The sequence below is a fragment of the Wyeomyia smithii genome, chromosome 3 (assembly GCF_029784165.1).
Source record: "Wyeomyia smithii strain HCP4-BCI-WySm-NY-G18 chromosome 3, ASM2978416v1, whole genome shotgun sequence".
Classification (NCBI taxonomy): domain Eukaryota; kingdom Metazoa; phylum Arthropoda; class Insecta; order Diptera; family Culicidae; genus Wyeomyia; species Wyeomyia smithii.
In genome coordinates, this window is record NC_073696.1 from 191622863 (window position 1) to 191639832 (window position 16970).

Below are 16970 nucleotides of genomic sequence, written 5' to 3' on the forward strand. Positions count from 1 at the left end.
AGAATGAACCCTTTTTATTGTAAATTTTTCACGACTTGAAATGTCAGCCGACTCAGCTACAAATCAATGTCATCGGTAGACAGATCGCGATACCTATTTCATGTGAGCAGCGAAGAATGTTAGCAAAAACGTTTCACTGCATAGCGGGACCTACGTACAGATGTCAAGCTAATAGATTACTTCTGATGACGCGACGAATGCTGAGCCGACACGGTAGGGTAATTATCTCCAAAATCAGCCCCAGTGTATGAAAGCATAATAAATTGTGGACCATTCATTAATGATGTCACGCGTTTGGGGGGAGGGGAAGGGGGTTTCAACTATTGTGACATTTTGTGACATATGGGGGAGGGGGGGTTAGCTTGAGTGTGACATCACATTTCAACTAAAAAAAATAAATAAAAAAGTCACATACCTAACCATAGAGATCAACTCAGAACTATTTATAATATTTGCATCATTTATTTATAGTTCTACGATCCCTTTTTTGCTTAAGATTTGGTTTAGATAAAATAAATGACAATTTTTTCTCGCTAAAAAAGCATAATGTTCTTTAATTCTGTTTTACCGTGCATGTTCATTTATGAATGAAAGCGCAATTTCATTAATTTTTAGTGTCTCTCAATCCAATCGATACAAAAATTGTGACAAAACGTAAATAAAAATACTTGGTTATAGTAACATGTGGAGAAGATTGGATTGCGAATTAATTGAAGAAGAGGGACTAAATATTGATGGTTTTTCAAAAATCAGCAATGATGCTGCAGTTAATGTCTCGGCTTTCTATGTTGTCGATATGCGACTCTATCAGCAGCATCCTTGGACTAAGAACTAAACGCCTTTTCTAGTTATCTTCTATAATCTTTTTCTTTTAGTTTCAGTTTTTCTTTCAGTAAAATCGTTTTTATTAAGAAACAATACATTCCCAACAAATTTCTCGATTTTCAATCAATTATCACCAAAGAGGGAGGGAGATATAAAAACGTGACGTAATTAAGGGGGGGGGTCAAGGAAGTTGTGACAACTTGTGACAAGGGGGAGATAATTTTTTCCAAATTTTGCGTGATACATTAATGGATCGTCTCTTGGAGGAAAAATCTTCTCGTATAACCACTCAGGTAGAATCTGAAGTTTAAATGGAACCAGCATGTGTCATGATTCAAATTACCTTAAATGAACCCCCATCTAACAGAATTGTAATTAGCCTTAATCCTTTATGCGTTCCGCAGTTGAAGACCGCGTCTGCTGACGAGTGTGCCCTTGTATAATGAGATCATCTAATGACTCAATATAAATTTCGTCAAATGTTTTTTTTCTCATGGGGATGGAAAATTTTGATGCATTATTTTAGGTAATAATTCCGCAAAATGAATAGGTTGTACTGTCAAACCTGTTTTCGTGTGATCTTTTTTTGAGTTTCTCAGTGAAGGATTTCCCTTTACACTGTTCTTTTCGGTTTTGAGATGTCGAGCTATCTTTTCAAAAAGCTGATGTTTTGATAGATATAAAACAATAAACCACCCACTTAAAAATTCATAGCTCATAAACTGTGGCTCGTAGCCTCAAATTTCTCGAAAATTTATCACTAATTTTAAAACATAACAAACTGTAATTCAAATGTATTATTTAATGTTATATTTTATTATTTTACAATCATTCTATAATTTTTCAAGATGGACCTAGCCAGTGGCGTAGCGTCACTGGGTTACACCGATGGCGGAAAATTTGCCGTTGCAGTAAACTTATCTTGTAACCAATAATTGTAATTATGTTTTAGATAAAAAAAAACAATGACAAGAAAAACAACAACTTTTATTTCGTTCATACATAGTATTAGTAGATTTTAACACGTCTCAACTTAGCAGCAGCAAATCATCTGATAAAATCATAAAAATCAGTAGAGTTTGCACGTTCCTTTTCAATTGACATCGAAGCCAATCCATAGATAGAAGATGACATGCATGATAATTGATAACAAAACAAAAGCGACAAAAGAAAAAAATGCTGCCCTAAAGCTCGAAATAGCTGCCCTAGAAATATTACAGCTTTTAAACCATTCCTATGAATTTTGGTGCCCCTAGCCATTACCAAAACGCGTCAACTTATGTGAACGTGTCGCTTTACGTTATGTTTAGGAAAAAAACTTATTTAAATCTCTGAAAAAATGTTGGTGGCTGGGGGCACCAAAAGTCACAGGAATGGCGAAAAACTTATAATCTTACCTTTTTTTTTAGTTTGAACTTAACCAGTGTAATCATTCTCACGGATATCACCCTGCTTAAGGTAACACGTATGAAAATTATTCTTATGGGTGTCACCCCACTGTGAGTGACACTCGGAGCCAACCGCTCCCGTCGCTCTACGTTAGTGGAACTAACAAAACTATTAGTTTTAGTTCGATGTAATCCTAGCGCTCATAGGTAGTAAGCTGTGATATAGGGGAACTGCTCCACTATTCATCTCATTAAGCCGATATTCACGAAGAATGCACGGATTAAACACCAAATTTTCACGCAATCATTGAATAAATAAGCTAAATATGCTTACGTGCTTTTATGGAATAGTTTAGCATTGTACATTTAGTTTAATTAGTTAGATTTATCCTGAATTTTGTAAAACAAACCATTTTTCACAACGCTTCCGTACCCATCTCAAATTTTGAATCACTGCCCAATTATTCATCTCACGACGCCCTTATATTCATCACACTGTTAATTATGAATGAAACACATTATCATGAATGAACGTAGCCGCAGCCCGTCGTGATCCGCTGCAGTTGTTTACGTGCAAAGTTGCTAACCTAGGTAACCACTGCAGTGCTGTAGATTTATGTCAATTATGTCGGAATAATTCAACATTTTCAGTATGATTTTTTCGTATTAACAAAAACTGATTTGGCAACTTTCGATTTTCTTCAACGTAGTGAAAACAGATGAAAATACATACAGTGGAAAATAAGGAATTGTAGAAATTTATCTCATATATTTCTGCTAATTCAAGCTAATTTCAGGAAATTTGAGGTGAACATTTCAAAGATTAAATATTCTTAAAGTAGTGAATGATTTTGTTTAGTGATTAAAATAAAAAGTAGTCCGCTAGTGATGAAAAACAATTTTGGTTGGCTGCAAAACGGGTCCCGTTGTAGCCGTATAGAACAATGCGCGGATTTTGTTTTCTGAGGTAGGTGATTGAATTTACTGAGTTTTCGAGTGCAGATGCCCAACTATAATATCAAATTTAGTGCTTTTAAGTGAGTTTTTGAGGATTATACTTTATGAGTAATCTAAAGTGAACTGAGAAGAATGCATTCCATGGATTAGCAGATTGGTTTAAGAAGAAAATATGCGTTTTTTCCTGTTTTCAAATGTGTTTTCATGATTTATGAGATGAATATATAGGCTGGGATGAATAATGGAGCAGTTCCCTAATTGATAACAAAACAAAAGTAACAAAAGAAAAAAAAAGGTTCCCCTAAGGCTCGAAATAGTCGCCTCAGAAAGATTATAGCTTTTTAACCATTTTTTGTGATCTTTGGTGACCCTAGTCATTACCAAAACACGTCAACTTATGTGAGAATGTCACATAGTAATTGCTCGCCGGGTTCGTCGCTTAACGTTATATTTAGGAGAAAACTTATTTAAATCTCTGAAAAAATGTTGGTGGCTGGAGGCATCAAAAGTCAGAGGAATGGCTTAAAACTTATAATCTTACTTTTTTCTAGTTCAAGCTTTAGAGCCACACCTGTGTTGACCAGTGTAATCATTCTCACGGATGTCACCCTGCTTAAGGTAACACGTATGAAAATTATTCTTATGGGTGTCACCCCACTGTGAGTGACACTCGGGGTGGACCGCCCCCGTCGCTCTGCGTTAGTGGAACTAGCAAAACTATTAGTTTTGTTTCGATGTAACCCTAGCGCTCATAGGTAGTAAGCAGTGATATAGTTCTATCAAACCCTTCAATAACATTTAATAGTCATAAGGCAATAGGACAAGACAAAAAGCTGAACTTTTCGCAAATGGAATCAAGTTCACCTCGAAAGCACTCGAAAAGCAACACCAATCGACTTTACACTTGTATTCATCCACAAAAAAAAAGTCACTGAAAGTTTAAAAAGATCATCATTCCGGCTCAGCACACTTTCGTTTGGGTGGTAGATAGAATAGGATATTCGACCAATAACTTTACAAAACAAGAAAACGGATTGCACACGTCAGCAAAAAAAAATACCATACCAGAAGGAGGACGCTTTTTGCAATACCTTATCCCAGAACAACCTTTGGACCTGTACATTAAATTAAATCATCACAACATATTATGCATTTTATTCATAGATTGATATTGATTGAAGAATTTTCAGACGAAACCAGATTTGAATTTACTAGATTGCAATTTGTGGCCAGCTGCTGAGCGAATAATTTGTCTAGTATAACATAGAAGTATCCATTCCCAGAATCAACCTCTTAGTCGAGCATTTGCAGTTTCATTCGCACGAACTACAATTGATGAGTGGCTGAGACTAGTGCAAAGGCAAATGGTAACATTTCAAACTAAATAAATACTCATCGTTATTAGTTGTTGATAGAAGTAATGTTTCATCGGAATGTGTGGACACAGTTGTTTAAATAATAGCGAACGGCATCTGTTCATTTGCATTTGCATGATGCAGATCTTGTGCCGTGTGTAGAATTTGCCATCATTAACTGTGAAGAGGAGGAGGCTAATAAAATTGACCATACAGGATCCATACTTGAAACTTCGAGCAGTGTTAATAAACTTCTTATGCAGGTCTCATGACTTTGACGTATTACGTCCTACTCAAAAAAAATTTTATTCCCAGTGTAGATATCATATGCTTGCTTTTGTGAGAAAAGTTGCAAAGGATAAAATTTTCTGTCAAATAGAATTGAAACTATTGTAATTGAGCCTAAAATAAAACAGCACCAACCATTTTTTTTTTTTAAACAAATAATTGATTGACCGTCGTCTTAATCATTTCACCGGTCGACAAAATGAAAAAAAAAATGCATTCCAATAGCTCAAACCGGAAAAAAATGAGAGAGTTCGCATAGTAATTGCTTGCCGAGTTCGTCGCTTCAACTTTATGTTTAGGAGAAAACTCATTTAAGTCTCTGAAAATTACTGTAACCACCAAGAAATAATATAAGGATGCGAAATAAAAATAACATCGCGTACGTTTTTCTAAAAATTCAAGCAATTTTTCTTAAAATGGTATACGTAAAAGTGATCAAAAATGTTCGTAGGAGCAATTCTTACGGATGAATTCAACTAGACGCGATTTCATGGACAAAACTAGTGTTTCCAGGGTTTCCTGTGCGCTCTCTTCCCAGCACTCATGGATTCAAGATTTCAGCTGATGTATGTAGTCAAATTGACATTTTCGTAGATACAACGTAGATAGAGCAGAGGTTCTCAACCGGATTCAAATCCGGAGAACAGTCTGGCCACTCGCGAACCTCGGCGTTTTCATCAGTGAACCAATGTTTTGCTAGTTTTGGGGTGAAGATTTCAGCATTATCTTGCTGGAATGTGAAGTCCTTGTTAAACTTCTTTCCAGCTTTTCTGCATAGCCAACAGAGTTCTTTTTTTTTTTTAATCTACGCCAATTAAAGCTTTCCTCGAAACCAAAAACTTCCCCAACACAAAACTGTTCTTTTCCAAAGTTCCTGCTCAACTTGAGTTCCAAATCATAGCGCAAATCGTGACAGTAGTACATACTGCCAGCCATGGCGACTTAGTATTTATTAAAACTACCTACCTTTTTTATTGAATCGATATGGGATATCAGATCAGTTATCGTCAGGAAGGTTAATGAAGTCATAAAGATCTAGTCTTTTGCAAGATTATGCTCTGCAGAACGAAGAACCATCATGCAGGGAATTTGAGCTCATTCCCTTGAGCTACCCCCTGACGACAATACGACAAACTGAATTTTTTCAAACTGGATATTCAAAACGGGTTCATGTAGAAAGATAGTCGCCAAAAGCTTTTTGATTTGAAATTAATGTTCTCAATAATGTTGAAATTGAAAAAAAAAATTGAAACTTAACTTTTAAGTAAAAATTTGTCTTACATTTCTCCATCCAGGGTTTTTCATCAAATGTTTTGAAATAATATCTAGTTTCAACAGAAAAATAATTTTAGAGAAAAAATTTAAACCTTTTTCAATAGTTTTGACGTAGGACTACGTCTTTGTTTTCTATACTAGTTTACATTTTGTGAAATTGAAAATGAAACTGGCCAATGTTGCGTCAGATTTCAAACGATTATAGCATGCGAACGACTTAATGCATCTTAGTCATTTATATGTCGGTGGATAGATAAAATGTGTAACAATTGTTTGATATAATGTTTAACATTGTTGCTTTACTGCTTAATGGTGAAAAAAGGTGAAAAGTTCCAAGGTCAAGCTTTCCCATACATTTCCCTCGCTATTGGCTTGCCTCCCGAGCACGGACAACAATAACATGGACGGAATAAATTCCACTGCCTACATATTTTGACTCAACAAAGTGTTTTGTTCCGTTTGTCTTTCTCTAAGCTGCGTGGCCACGCCCTGATGGCAAAAATCTACGCTGAACTCGATACAAACGACTGCGTGTAGAAAATTCAGCTTCAATCTAGTTTGTCACACAATAGCGAGTGGAGTATAGCTGTTGAAGGTACGCGACATTGAGTAACGAGAGCTGCATACGAGTCCACTTCCAGGCACTGCGGAGCATGTTACCTTTATTTTGCATGCGGCAGCAACAGTTACCATCGTACGCTATTTTGCTGGCACAGCTACTGGAAGGCACAGCGGAGAGCAAATTTTATTATGCGCGGCCAAGCAAAATATTCAAAGCTACCGTTGGTGCGATCATCAGCGTTCTGTAGCACACGTGAAGATTGTGGAATCGGTTCGGTTTTATTTTGCATACGGCAGCAACAGGCACCATCGTACGATGCATGATATTTTGAGGGGAATAGCGGAGAGCAAATTTTATGAAGATTATGGAATCAGTTCTTTTCAGAACTATAAATGTTTGAAGATAAGAGTTGTGAGAATTTTCACAACTACTAGTGTGAAATGTTCATCTATTTTTCAACAATCATTTTCACAATAACTACCAGGGCGCACCGAAGATAAACGGTAGTGTTGCCTATGAATAGTTATCACAGCAAGATATAACCCTTATTTCAAGAATGTTCACTGCTAAATTGAGTGATTTTCCGGTTTGATTGTTTCTTTGTGCCCACTCGAACACCGTTATCAGTCAAATATTAGTAACGAAAATGAGTTAACCTAAGAACCAGAGTGATTTTCTCATCGGGAAAGCAAAAACTTTTTTTTGATGCTTATGAAAATCACTCAGTAGTATCGAAGGTGTTTTGGTTTGTTTCTCTTTCTCTGAGCTGTGTGGCCACGCCCTAAAAGACTACGTGTAGAAAATTCAGCTTCAGTCTAGTTTGTCACACAGTAGCGAGTAGAGCATAGCTGTTAGAGGTACGCGATATTGAGAAACGAGAGCTGCATACGAATCAATTTCCAGGCACTGCGGAACATGTTACCTTTATTTTGCATACGGCAGCAATAGTTACCATCGTACGCTGCAGGATATTTAGCTGGCACAGTAACTGGAGGGCACAGCGGAGACCAAAAGCTAAAGATTATGAAATCAGTTCTTTTCAGAACCAGGGAACAAAATTTACTGAGCGATGACATTTTAGTGATGACATCCGAGAGCGTCCCTCTCTGACAGTGTTGGTATTGGCAAAATAGAGACAGCCGACAGATAAAATACATTGCGACTATTACGTTGCTGCTAGTTCCTCGTACACGAATGTTTTTTTTTTTGCTGTTCACCTTATTCCCATGTCGACGATAGCACGTATGGTTGTATATAACATGCGGTATGCGATACACAAATCCTTCAGTGCACAGACGCTCTATTGTCGAATTTGCTTTTCTTTGCACATGACTGTCGGTGAGGTGCCGAACAGTCCTTACGCTTCTTCTTCCCACAGACTTTTTTAACAGCCTTCACACGACATCCCTCATAGGCAAATAAAAAAAGAGAGGAAAATGTCTCCGGTGGATTCGGGCTGTTATTGGAACGCGCTGTTTGTGTAGTGTGGACACGAATGTCTGTATAAAAAACAGGTTCTTCTCGTTTCTACTTTCGCATTTCCGAAGACATCCTCCAAATAATGCCGAATCGACACACGGAGTACATTTTTCGTTTCCTTTTGTAATGCTCTGTTGCCAATACGTTCTCAATGTGACTACCGATTACCAGCGCGGATAGGTATCATGTACAAACAGCAACAACTAAAATCCCCACGGAAGACAGTAAAAAAAAATAAATGTACAATTGGGATGCCTGTTCAGAACTATAAATGTTTGAAGATACGAGTTGTGAGAATTTTGACAACTACTACTAGTGTAAAATTTTCATGTATTCATGCATCGTTAGTTTTACAATAACCACCATCAAATAAAAACGGATTGTTGCCTATGAACAGTTTATCGCAGCATATAATATATACATTTAGTCCTACGTCACCATTTCATACAACCCTAAGGCTGTATACCTTGTAGTATTTAGTGTTTATTTTATAATTTTCCTAACATGAAATCAAAATCACTCGAAAATTCATGAAGTTATTTATTATAAACTTTTCAATTGAAAGTGATTACTTCAAGCTTAATCTTTTGTAATTTTTTTTTCATCGAAAGTTACGTTATAACTTCTAGTTTCTTCAAAAAAGATAATAGAACAGTTCAACTCTTTTTTATTGTGAATTAAAATTTATTGTTTTGTAGGAATTTAATTTGATCAAAAAATATTTTTTTTCATTGTGTATATTTTTTTATAAAGCTCTCTAAGTTTCCTACAATTTGTTCTCTGACAGTTTTTATGCACAACCAATGGTTTCTAAACTACAATGCTTCGAATATAACCTAAGCCAAAATGCATACGCGCTTTTGGGGAATAAGTCTTGAGTCTGAAAAATTCATCCATCTGTAGAAAATACTACCTTGTTTAGCCAAACACGTGTGCAAAGTTTCATTGAAATCAAAAATAATCGATTAAATTTTTACGAATTTCCAGACAAATCGGCAAAAAAAAAAAATTTATTCTGCTGTGTTTTGATATATAATCATGTATTAGTAATTTAGTTTAATTTATATTTTATACTAGCTGAACATTCCCGGCGATGCTCAGGATCAAAGATTTCAAAATTAGGAATCTTTTTTTTAATTCATTACAGCACAACTCACTTCAAAAATATTTCACATCTTATACGTCCATCATCACTTAAAGTACTTTATTATTCTGAGAACGCACAGAACGGAAATACTCATATTGGATTACATTTTGTGATTTTGGGCTGTTTTACAGAAACTGGAAGTCGCCATTTCGGATATCAAAATGTCGTACGGAGTTCCACTTTCGGAAGTATTGAAATGGTTGGCCAAACACCACTTCAGGTTATTTTCCTGAAACCAGAAGTCGCCATTTTGGAAAATGTTGTGTGGGGTCATCCCAGTTCCGAATATACCAAATTCGGGTGATTACCGGATATTCGATAATCGTTTACAGTAAAACCTCTTTTTATGAATCTTTTGAAAGAAAGAAATCGAAGTAATAAGAATTGAGCATGACCATTCATGCTTAGTTCTCCTCTATAAGGCGTCGTACACAAATTACGTAACGCATGAAGGGGGGAAGGGGGTGGGTTGAGTCTGCGTTACTTATTGTTACGTAGGGGGGAAGGGGGTGGGTAGTAGAGACAGTTACGTAACTGTAATGTTTGCTCGAAATTAAAAATTTCGGAGGAGGGTCAGGCTGTTCAGCGTAACGTAATTTTAGGGGGAGAGTCATATCGAACGTTACCTATCGTTACATAGGGGGGAGGGGGTCTTAAATCTAGATTTTAAGCGTTACGTGATTTGTGTACTAATGATATCTAAAAAGATGACAAATGAATTTTTATAAAGAAAATATTTGTTGGTGTCCAAAGAAACCCGTCTGAGAAGAAGTTAATGCTTTAATCCACAAAACTAAGTAGAAATTGAAAATAAATTAATGCAAAAGTCGTCTCCTAATCGATATTTAAACCAACGAAATGCAGCCTTTCCTCCTGCCAAATGTCCCAAGATCTAGTTTAGGTAAAAGTAAAAAAGTAAATTGAATCCCGTAATGTGTTTACCACTCACAAAACTATGAAAACATCAGAAATGTAATTTTTTTCTGCTCAACTAGCACATAATACATGGATTTTTCTGCAAGAAAATATTTGCAGATGTTGAAGGAACAACGAACTTTTTATTGAAAAAAAATCACATGTCATCGCTTAGAATTTTTATTTAGAGGTGAATTGAGCTTATGCTCAAAAAGTCAAAATTTTGCATGTTTTATGTAGTTTTGTGAATAATATCTCAAATTTTAGTTATCAAACATCTATTATTTTTTCTCAAATGTCTTTCCTCAACATAAGCAGACATTTTCATGTAAAAAACCTACATGTCACCGCTTATACTTTTGATTTAGAACAATTCAAAAAGATAATAATTATTGTACACTTCAGAGACGGAGGGAATAATATCAAAAAGATCAAGCGTTACGGAATTCCATTTTTATATAGTAGATGAGTTTGTATGAAACACATTCATCGTCTGATATTTTTGGTTTTTTTTTTTTTTGTTGCATCGATCAGTCCAAATCCATTGTTCGTAAGTTATTTCTAATAGATTGTGTTTATGAAACCAATTACCAAAACTTTCTATTGTTAGCAGTGCTGATAAAAGACATTTTCCCCAGCAAAATTCTTCGAAAATTACAGTCAATCATTTTCAATTTTCACTTCCAATGATCGCAGCACTCTTTCAGATACACTAGATTTTCGTCCTAGTAACGTGCTGTTATACTCAGATGAAATACATCGCGCGCATCGTTCACTTTTACGGAATAAAATTTGACGACAAATCCAACCAAATGATGTTCACTTCAAAGCGAAAAAGAAAAACAAACAGTCCACTCAATCAAAATGAACCTCACCGAAACACTTTTTTACTGACACTGACCGATGCCTTGACAATCTTCGTTAACTGATAAACTGATCTTGTTGTCTTGCTTCCATCGCATGAAATATAATGAGGTGTTTTGACAGTTCACTTCCATGCAAAAAGCGGGAAGGGAGAACTCTGAAAGGATTGTAAAAAATAACGTTTATGGATGCTTTTTTTCACTTTCACTCAAGAGTGTCAACAAATATCAACCCTGATTGTTAGTCAACTTTCTCATAAACAAATAATCATATGAATTTTTTTTATATCTCGAACATGGCTGCAATAAGAAATAGGTATGTTGGCTAAGAACTTTTCTGATTTAGGTTGCATCAGAAATCCAAAATGTACCAAAAATATGAATTTCAAGAATGTACATGATTTTATTCTCTCAGTGTTTATTTCTCAAAGTTTAAAAATCAATTTTATATATTAAAGATCAATGTTTTTAGACACAATTTTTCTCTAAAATTTTCTCTAAAACATGTACTCCTTGTTGAAAAATAACACTTGATTCCGAACCTGTAAAAATATCTAATATAAAACAAGCACTAAGTATACTCGAACCCGGGGCACATTAGATGTTCGTTTCAGATTTCGATAACTTCAGGACAATTTCTCGTAGAACCGTTTCAAATCAACTTTATCGATAAAAAAAATTGCAAATTGCCTAAACTTATATGTTTTCCTCAACATAAAACTGGATTTAGAACATTAGAAAATGTGTAATGCGGAATGAAAAAGATATCCTAATTGTCGTCGGTTCTAGTGAGTGATGGCAGGATTGAATCGGTTGAACAACTTGAATCATTCTCTCGAAGGTTAAGCGATTTTCAACACCTTTAAGAGCTGTCAAAAAGGACGTCCTGTGGAGGAATTTCTCGAAGATATTTAAATGAGCAAAGCGTAACATAAAAGCGAAGCTTCATTTCGCAATCTTCAGTTTAATTGTTATACTGAGACTTCGGTGTCAACTCTTGAGTGTACAGGACAGTTGCGGAACTAGCGCTACGATCCTACTGACACCAACAGTCTGTTCCGAGCTGCAATTCGAACATACAAAAACTAATTTGTCAGACTAGCATCGTACCTCGAGACCAGCTTCAAATTTGTTTTATTACCAAAACTGATGATGGAAATAGTGGTCCCCGTGGCTTTGTTGTTAGCGATATTGATCGGCTAGCTCTCCCACACGGTGGTGATATCGGGTTCGATTCCCGATCAGGTCCAGGATCTTTTCGAGCTGGAAATGTTCTCGACTAAGCACTTAGGCACGGTGTACCGTTGTTCTTATCCTATACATGCAAAATGTGCCAAAAACAATATCGATAAGGAATTTTCTCAACTAATAATCGAGTTGGTCGCGAGCACTATTAGACCACAGGCTAGCGTGCGATATTATTTTGTTGTGATGATGGAAATTCATTTTACTGGCTCAACTTATGATGATTTGGTATGCTGACAAGCTATGCGAAGCAATCGTCAGGGCTCAACGGTATTCTTCGAAGATTGCTCAGAATTTGCGGGAAGCTTTGGTCCTGGAAAAAAATAAAATGCCGAAATGCCGTTATTCCAACCGATTCCCAGGCAGAGGTATATGAAATTTATTCGAATTTCTGAACGTTCATTCGAAGAGAAAATATATACAACCAACAATCATGTGGGAACGCATTTTTTTCATTTCGGTGTTTATGCCGAACAAACCGTTAATTTGTATAGGTTTCGGGATAATGTGGCATTGAATTTACTAATTCATAGTTTGTTGATCCGGAAAGCTTTGGTGGAATATCAAAGTGTACAAGAAGATGGAGCAAACAATGAATGGCAATTGAATGGTTCTTGGAGGATGTCGCCAGTCAAAAAGGGTAATAACTCCAAACACAAAAGTGACTCAAAGCTCGTAAAACTCAATATGAAAGCTCTCTGGCGAGCCCAGGATGATGTCTGCCGCTTTCATAACATGGAAAGTGAAACGTCGAAGGATTTAGTCTACAACATGGCATTGTACATAAACAGAATCAACAATCGGCGAAACCATCGAGGCAAATAACAAATTATTAATGGTTCACTGACTGTTTTACATGACACGTACAGTAAATTGAGAAATACTACAGAAGTTCAGTTCAATCGACGTAGTCGTTCAAATCCACTCACAAAAAATTAGTCAATCATATACTCAAACATTCTACTTCAAAAAAAAACTTCTTTTACGAGCTATGCTCATTTACTCCCGTTCTACAGAATTCCAGGCAATCCGAGGATACTAAGTTCAAACCAATTCGTCAAACGAACGTTAACCTTACCATGAGTTATTGTTGAACCTTTCGGGTGAACAAAATCCAGATATAACTTATTGTGCCTGGCGACGGTATCTCGATATAGTCGACTGGTCTAGCCTTTCACTCTTCACATTAATATTAGTCAAACAAAAAAAATCGCCGTCTGCCGCACTATATACCTACTGCCAAATAAAGGCGCGAAAAATCGATACGTACAACCAAACTAGAACCGCTATCACACGCAACCGCGGTTAGGCAGGTTTTCGAGCATTTACTTGCCTTGTACGCATCGGCCAGGTGAAAATATCTGTATCCATCTATCGTTCATTCATCCGGAGTTTGTTTATATTTTTAGTTCGACGATTATCGATAATTTAACACGGGTGCCGGTATGGTTCAATATTGTTTGGATAACGCTAAGGTGTTAGTTTGCGTCTAGATGCTAGTTTTCAACTTTTACTCGTCTCTCACGTAAATCACAACGACTTACTGCTGTTATCCATATATGTATCCCACTTTCTTCAGAGTTTCATATAAACATGGGACGTCTCTCGGTAGATCGGCAGTATGTATGGATTGTACACATTATTTGTAACAAATTTTGATGTCCTATTTATGTCTGAATGTAATGGATATTTTTTATTAACACCTCTTATTAACATAATAATTTTCATTCGCTTTGGAGATGTTTGAAATTGAATTTCAACGCAATTAATAATTTAGACAAACCCATTGTTTTCAAATTAATCAATTTTATGCTACTGGACTGCTTTTATAGGACTTTTGCGTTATTGGTGGCATTCAGATCAAATTGCTGAACCAAATGGTGCAAATTAGGATCGTTCGTATGAACTATTTGAAACGCAACCGTGGTCAACATTTGCATGAAGTAATCTTTCAAAAGTAAATGGCAAAAACAAATTAATCGATTCCAATAAAATTTTGTGTGCATAATACATTTCAAGATGTTTTATTCATCTCCCCAAAGAAAGTTCCAAAAAAATCTCCCTTTAGTTAAAAAAAAAACTTAGGTTGCGTTAACCCACTCCTGGGAAAAACACCATGCATGATTTTTTTAGCTTGATCGCAAGGCAAGACGAAAGCAAAACAAAGCCTTGGGTGCTACATTCCGTATCGGAATTCGACCTTCTGTTTACTATACACAGACTTCGCAGCCAACTGTTTAGTGTACAGGACAATTGCGGAGCTAGCGCTACGATCCTACTGACACTAACAGTCTCTCCCGAGTCAAGAATCGAACCTACGATGACTGGCTTGTTAGGCCAGCATCGTACCTCGAGACCAGCTGAAGGGGCAAGACCAGCAATCGTAAAATAGGCAATCGTAAAACGATAAAAAGTGGATTCACCACCAAGCCTTATGCACCGACGAAGTTTGCGATGCAAACGACCCAGGACAGGATATAATCGACAAAATATTCAACAGCTGATCGAGCTCGATGAAATTATTCGAAAATATCACCAAAATATTTCAACGAACATAAGTCGAGTTCATCGGTCAGCAGTGGATCAACAAATATCGACATTCTTTTAAATACTGCCAATTTGATTTTTTTGAAAAAGCAAATGCTATCTCTAATGTGCGGGTAAAGTGGGAGAATTATAGGAAATGCCACATGGACCCAAAATGCCTGATTTGTGGGTACTCTTCTCACAAAAAGGACACATGTTCTGTGAGAGAAAATACAATTTTCGTTGTGCCGATTGTAACGGCAACTATATATCAAATTTTGAACACTATTCTGTCCGTTTAACTATTGTTTAGACGAGGCAAGGTAAATAAATCAATTTCGCAAGCACGCCTGTCATATAAAAATATTGTAGGTGGTGCGAACGTGAATCTAAAGCAAAGCATTGGTGTTACATTCCGATTCGGAACTCGACCTAAAAAAAAACAAAATGCTCAAAGTCTTACTCAGCAGTTTAAGAGTGTTTGTAATTCAAATTCGAATTTTGTGAGTCCTATTGAAGATGAAGTTACACGTCATTATAATTTAGTTTTGTCCTAGGATTTTTTTGCCTGTCGAAATAATTGAAATTAACTTGAATAAGATTAAATGGATGGGATCTTCAACATATTGCTTAAATATCTTCCTAAGAGCACAATTGAATTATAGTTGAAATTTAAAACTATTGATAGTTGTTACAAAATCGCATATTTTTCAAATAGCTGGATTCTTCAAGTTATCGACCTGAGGTTTCAAGTTTGACCAATCAGTTTGCCTTCTTCGATCCTTCGAAGAAATCCTAACAATTGGAAATTTCAAATTTCTACGTGTTGAGAAGTCATCATATCTGATTGACCACACAAGTTTATTATTTACCAATAATTATTACAAATACTTAAGCTACCCCCTTTATAAAAAATCCCAAACATTCTTTAAGTATGTTGAAACCACGTTGGGTAAAGTTCTTAGTGAGTATTTCGCAGTAACCACGCAGATTCACTCACAATAATTAGACTTGCAGCATGTGTCGTGTCCGATCATGTACATCACATTTTAATATCAATGAGATATCAATAGGGGAGTATATCATGGCTGCATATATCCTAATCAATTACATATCCTCTTACCGTGCTCTTCTAGACATCACAAATACACCAAACTATCATCAGAGATTCTGCACCTTGCCCGACGGGTTTCGTACTGTCTGTGGTCAGGTAAACATTAAAAATATCTATACCTAACTACACAGGCTCCGAACCTAATCATCTGTCCCGCAGTTGACAATAGGAAGCTATTGGTTGCTAATGTTGCCGTATGCCCAACTACTGCTTCTTGCGCATCCAACAGCACATCGTTTCTACTCTTTACCAAGTTACGGCGCGACCCAACGTATAAGTTTGTTTACTGCTCTTTACGTCAATGAATAAACTGTACGAACCTTTTGCTTGACGTTGTCAATGTAAGCTCCAGTAAGCGACGTATATGCCACCAACAGTTAGCTTACTACTCCTCTTGGTCCCTCTAATGCACGCCGAAGCTTTTCATGCAACAGAAATCTCTTTATGTGCAATTCACAACTCGAGGCATCCCTAGGAGGTTTTTTTTTTCGTATAAAATAGGTCACTTGGAGCTATCAAACAAAAGTGAGATTCTGAAAACTTCGTCAATATTCTCCAATATGGTTTTCCACAAACACAAAAATAAACTCAACAATCATTCACTACAGAAAGCACAAGAACCTTTTTCTGACGCGTAAAGTAAAAGATGCTGTGGAGACCAAAAAACAGCAATGATGGAAGAACACAAATTGCTGCTAGCGGCTCCCACACTCGAGACTTGCTGTATTTATTTCAAAGTTATGCTTTCTTGTATTGTCGATTGTAGCTTCGTTTCAAAGGTTCCACATTCACTGTCTATAGATGAAGTCAGCTTCTTCGATAGTCCAAAGAACGCGCACGCAAGCATGAAGCCATCCACAACTGGCCTCGGCGATACTCGAAACTCAACTGATTCGAGTTCGGCAATTTCATCACGTTTAATATAATATTATCGAACACGAACAGCTATTAAGCCATGTTGTGCTACGTCTGATTCTGTCGACCAACACACAATCATCCAACCGGGTCGGACCGGAACAGTCGCGATAGCA

At 36.4% G+C, this 16970-nt stretch overlaps 1 protein-coding gene across 2 annotated transcripts in view; it reads right to left on the bottom strand.

Moving 5' to 3' along the window:
- Window positions 1–16853, bottom strand: part of LOC129733265 (calcium/calmodulin-dependent protein kinase kinase 2) — a 187277-nt gene extending 170424 nt beyond the window's left edge. Inside the window, exon 1 of one of the 2 annotated variants that reach the window (XM_055695008.1) lies at window positions 16260–16853. The gene's annotated coding sequence lies outside the window, so the exon portion shown is untranslated. The remainder of the gene's footprint in view (window positions 1–16259) is intronic. The other variant, XM_055695007.1, reaches the window with a different exon arrangement.
- Between the last annotated feature and the right edge of the window lie 117 nt (window positions 16854–16970).